A 6000-nucleotide genomic window follows, 5' to 3' on the forward strand; every position below is an offset into this window, starting at 1 on the left:
TCGTGTAGAGGAGCCATTAGATTTTCTTTTTTAAATATACTACCTGTTGTTGTTGTTGCTAATATTTTATATAACGTATTTCAATCATATATCAATCATATTTCAATCATATTTCAATCATATTTTATCATATTTCAATTTGCTCAGAATTAAAATAATTGATGATACGCAAGTAAAAACGACGCGTAATTGATGCGATGACACGTAAGAATGACGTCAATATAAAATCGATATTCTCATTATTATTGTGGATATCGTCATTCGAAGAAGTTTATAAATCAGAGCCTTTTTCATTGAGAAAATTGGGAAAAATCTTTACATTTTAAATAACGTGACTTTTTAATACCTATCTATATACATCTTATAACACAAAGTTCCCGCCGCGTCTGTCTGTGTGTATGTATGTATGATCGCGATATTTTTATCGCGATCATACATACGACTACACGCCTACACGGACTATACTACTAAACGGATTTTTATGCGGTTTTTATCTATCAATAGATTTGTCGCAGGGAAATGATCAAAACAGAGATTTGAACAAATCTCTAAGGGATATGATCAAATCACGCAGGATGTTAAAATGGCGAATCCATATCATCATTTCCCTAGAAAAATTCAGTCATTTGACCAAATCACTGACTCTGTTTAGTGAAAAGACAAAATCGGCCAATAAACGCCGAAACGCTGTTTCATTTCACTAGATTTGTTTAGGAATTTGACAAAATCCCTAACCACGACAGTAAGTTGACGAAACGAACTTAAAAAGTCAACTTGTTTTATCATTTCGCTAAACAGGTTTAGTGAAATGATAAAGTCTCAACTGAAAGATGGTATATGGTAATTTGATTAAATCTCTGAAAGGTTTAGTGAAATGACGAAAGCAAGTACAGAATACAACAGTTTACTCTACAGTTAAGCGATTTGATTCTGACTAGATTAAGTGAAATTTTTTGAAATTATGATGCCGAGAGATGTACCGATTTGGTACAGATAATTTTTAATACCTATTTAAAACAATCCCCGGTACATTACTTCTATCTAATGGACCTCTGTCTACCTTAGGGACGTCCACCAACACGCTTGATTTGATTAGCAACTCTTTGTGCAGAGAAGTCTCTTTCATTTTTTCAGCCGATATTTTCAAAAATGTTCACTTAATCTAGTCAGAGATTTGATCAAATCGCTTAACTGTAGAGTAAACTGTTGTATTCTGTCTTGCTTTCGTCATTTCACTAAACTGTTCAGATTTAATCAAATCACCATATAGGTACTATCTTCCAGTTGAGACTTTATCATTTCACTAAACTTGTTTAGCGAAATGATAAAACTAGTTGACTTTTTAAGTTCGTTTCGTCAACTTACTGTCGTGGTTAGGGATTTTGTCAAATTCCTAAACAAATCTAGTGAAATGAAAAAGCGTTTCGCGTTTATTGGCCGATTTTGTCTTTTCACTAAACAGAGTCAGTGATTTGGTCAAATGACTGAATTTTTCTAGGGAAATGATGATAGGGATTCGAGATTTTAACATCCTGCGTGATTTGATCATATCCCTTAGAGATTTGTTCAAATCTCTGTTTTGATCATTTCCCTGCGACAGATTGATTCTTGAGAATCTTGAGGAAAGTTAAGGTGTATAATTTGTTAAGGGTAACCCGTGCGAAGCCGGGGCTGGTCGCTAGTTAGGTAGTTAGTCTATGTAATGTATTGCCTCTGGTACAACCCAATATTTTTAATAATGTTATGCTCTTTAAGTAAAACAGAATCATGTATTTAGGTAACAACTTTGTATTATTAGATTGTCCCATTAATAATTAAATAATAAACCAAAGAACGAAAAAGAACGTAATAATACCGGCATTTTCGTATGGAGCAAATACCGGTTTCCGACCCCTGGGTACAACAATGAAGTATTTAAAAAGTAGGTACTTACGTAGCGTGAGCAGTTAGCCCCTCTTTAAGTTACATTTAACTTTCCATTTGCATAATTTTTCAGAAGCCTCCCTTAGCGTTGGCGCGGGATTAGCCAGAATTAGATCAAGTTACCCCTTAATTGATTTAATGGCTGCTAATCAAGTAATTAACATAAAAAGTTATTAATTAGGTTATTACAAGGATTTGTCTTCTTTTTTATTTAATGGAATATTCATAGATGTAATTAACAATGCAAGAGTTAGTAAGTACTTAGGCAGATAATCTTTAATGTACAACCAGTGTAAAATAATTCAGAAACAGATTCTCGATATACCGATATAAGGGCAACATGAGTGTGGCTGCCTGGGTTAAGTGTGAATGGCCCTCACATTGGGCCCTGTTTACATATTTAATAGGTACATTTGCCACTAAATGCAGCAAATGTATGAACTTGCAATACCTAAACAGGGCGGCAATGTGAAGACCTGCCATACTTATCCGTATTAACTTACCGTAAGAAGCTTAATTTTATATTATTAAATTGTACAACGGGACTTAATCGCGTATCTAAGTTTTAATCCAGTTCTCCGAGACCACGGGGACAACGCCGTCCTCGAAACGTCGGAGGTAAATCTTAAAACTTAGATACGCGATTAAGTCCTGTTGTACAATTTAATAATATGTATAAATCGTGAAAGTTTAAATCAGTGTCTCAATTATCGCAAACCGCACGCCACAAGTAGATTAACTGTCAAATTGCTCATATTTAAATGTAATAATTCCTCAATAAAGCCGTCATGTCTGTCTGTTTAACCCAGTTACAGACTAACGAACTAACGGGGTTGCTGACAACAATGCCTGTACTACGAGTATTAATCCGCCATTGTGCAGGTTGTTCGAGTAGTATATTGTAGCCAAGCTGCAGGCGCATGATGAATAGCGTTATTTGATAAAATAAGCGTCAATTTTGAATGACTTGTCATTATCACACTGTCATTATTGTTGGTAGGAACAAAATTTGAAGAACTCGCCTATTTTTAACCGATTTTCTCAATTCGTCGGAATTGGAATCTTTTTTTTATTATCTTATCTCAAATTTTCGCCAATTTCATCGTTTACCTGGCATAATTTTTAATCTCACTGGTTCTATGTCCTTTCCAGTTACCCTAGCGCTAAAACAAATGCTAGTCATTTAAGCTTCTGTAGATAATATAACTAAAGTAACGACCAGGGACATCATAAATTCGTCATACATACTATGACCTAACCTTGGTAAAATTAAGGATATCCCTAACCCATTTTTTTGCATTTAATCCAAGATTGTAATTACTGTAAAGCTAAAAATTCATAATTGTTTTTTGTATATTTGGAATGTGACTTGCCTTTGTAGCAGGGTTCGAAATTAACCAGACAATTATAGTCTTTGATAATTATCGCGATAATTATCCGATAAATAGCGGATAATTGTCCCAGGTATGTGGTGCTATATTTATTTTCTTTGAATTCTTTGATAGTAAAAATAATTGGGGCGCTTTTTGCTATTTTGTTATACATTTTATTAGGTTATTATCAAATCGATAATTATCAGGCATAAAAATCACGATAATTATCAAGATAACTATCACTGATAATTATCCTTTCAAACCCTGCTTTGTAGCTTAGTATGCGTCGTAGAAAATGTGTGATGAAATATTTTACTGTTACAGGTCTATATCTGATGTGACATCGATTTTGTGAAACTCAAGACTCGGAATGTTCCTCAACTTTCCAACGTGCCGCCGCAGGCTACGCTTCGGCCTCGGGTATCAGTGCAATGTTCCGTCGCTTCGATTCGAGTTTTGTTTGAAGTTGTGAACACCTGTGTACGTAGACTTACGTATATGTAATAAATTATAATACCTATTATACCTCTAGAATTTAGATTGTGCGTCACATGTAAATGTAATTTATTGCACAATACACAATTTATACTTCAATCAAACATAAACGAATAAGTTGTTACGAGGATGACTTGCAAGTGTTTTACATGAAGAATAGATATATAGGCAAATAAATATACCGAAAAGGTTACCGTATATGTGTTAAAACTTTGCCTCGACTCGTGTTGTTTATTAAAAAGAAAGCACAATCTAACTATTTAGTTATAATAAATCCAGCTTATTTATTAACATGTCTGAATCGTTAACGTCATAAAATGTTAACGCATCCAAACAACGCCTGGTGGTAGTCGTCGTTGATCTCGTTTCACGTAGTTGAGGCTGGTTACTACCACTTAATTCAAATAGGGTTAACTAGGGTTATTTTACATAATCGTCTCGAATATACATTACGTCGGGCACAGCTAGGCACGAGTATAGGCTAGAGTAGCGTGAGTAATCCTTAACTACGAGTATACTAATGTAAATCCGACTTAATCGTACTGCCCTTATTCATAAATAAATACAGCGCTCGTGCTCTGATGGAATCAAAGGGCCTTTGCTCTCGAATTTGCAACTCAATTGTCGCTTACGTAACAAGATTATCTGCCATCAAGATGGATTTATACCCCATTTTGGAGTCGGCACGAGCTCGATACGATTTATTAAATAAATGACGGCGCAGGAAAAGTAAATCGTTTTAGTCCTGCGTTTGTGAGCGGGCCTATATGTACGGATAAAAATCTATTGTATATAAAATACAATTAAAGTGCTTATAAGGTCCAGTTTAATAAGGGTTGATTTTTAATAAAGGGCAGTGGGTTTAAGAAACGAACAAAGTGAGTTTCTTAATAGGATATATCACACGAGTGTTTTAATGCCTAATTATGTACAGTTACATAGGTACAAGTAGTTTACACTCTTACACTCTGAAGCAATTGGTAAGAATTTTTTTCTAAGATATTATAATATCACACTCGTATTTTAATGCCTCTCATTATGTAGCAGTCACATAAACTACAATAACGTACCTACATCTAAACCGTTTGCGTATTTCTTCATCATTTGACAACGGCAGGAGGTAGATCGATTGTCGGATGACCTGCCAGAGAACCATCAGACTGACGTGACAATTGATAAGGGACTATTGGAACGCGAGTGACAGCAGGCCGAGATAATCCAATGTGTTATTGATTGTAAAAAGGTGTAAGAAAAAGTAAAAAAAATCTAAGATAAATCTGCCCCTAAGTTTGGCAGATGAACTATATGGCGCTGTACGTCATCATGTTTTGTCGTTACTTAATTGTCTAAAACGCCAACTTTTGACAAACAGAGTTATTTTATTTATATAGGTACTTAATTAACAACAAAATCGAAGCCAAACTGTTTTACGCTACAATTTATGCGTGACACGAATACACAATCAATGAAATATCTACATAATTATGATATCAAGTGAGAGTGTATACTGTAGTTTCCTAAATGGCAGTTAATACCATTCTCATTTTTTTCCACTTTTTATTTTTCTCGTAAGCTTCATTTATCAATAGCAATTATAATCATTCTCATATTTACCCATTCTATGTATTTATTAGTAGCTTATTTTCTCGATATGTTTTTGAACCGTTTTCATATTTACCCATTCTATGTATTTATTAGTAGCTTATTTTCTGCCTGACATAACAACAACAAACTATGAAAAACGCTGGGGTGTCCATCAAAGATGGAGTTCGTCGGACTGTTTCTTTTCAAAAAACATTTCCTTTGCAACTTAACTAGACGGAGCCCCGCTTCGCGGGGCTCCTATTTCTGAGAGGTTTGCCCTTCGGGCATCTGAAGCTACCTAACGAACCTAACCTACCTAGCTATTGATTTAGTGAGACGTCCGTGAAAACATTACACTTTGGGGAAAAAAGCGTAGGTAGGTAAGTAGGTTAGGTTCGTTAGGTAGCTTCAGATGCCCGAAGGGCAAACCGCCTAGAAATAGGAGCCCCGCGAAGCGGGGCTCCGTCTATTTAGTTGTGAGGGAAATGTTTTGGAAAAGAAACACATGAAGTGCGGTGGGATCATGGTAAAAATAAATTAAATTGCAAACATTGTCAAACTCCGGTTACGTAGGCGACCGAAAGAATGGTCACTCTACAATTTAAATAGTAGATACGATGCGGCT

Source organism: Cydia amplana, chromosome 10 (assembly GCF_948474715.1).
Source record: "Cydia amplana chromosome 10, ilCydAmpl1.1, whole genome shotgun sequence".
Lineage (NCBI taxonomy): Eukaryota > Metazoa > Arthropoda > Insecta > Lepidoptera > Tortricidae > Cydia > Cydia amplana.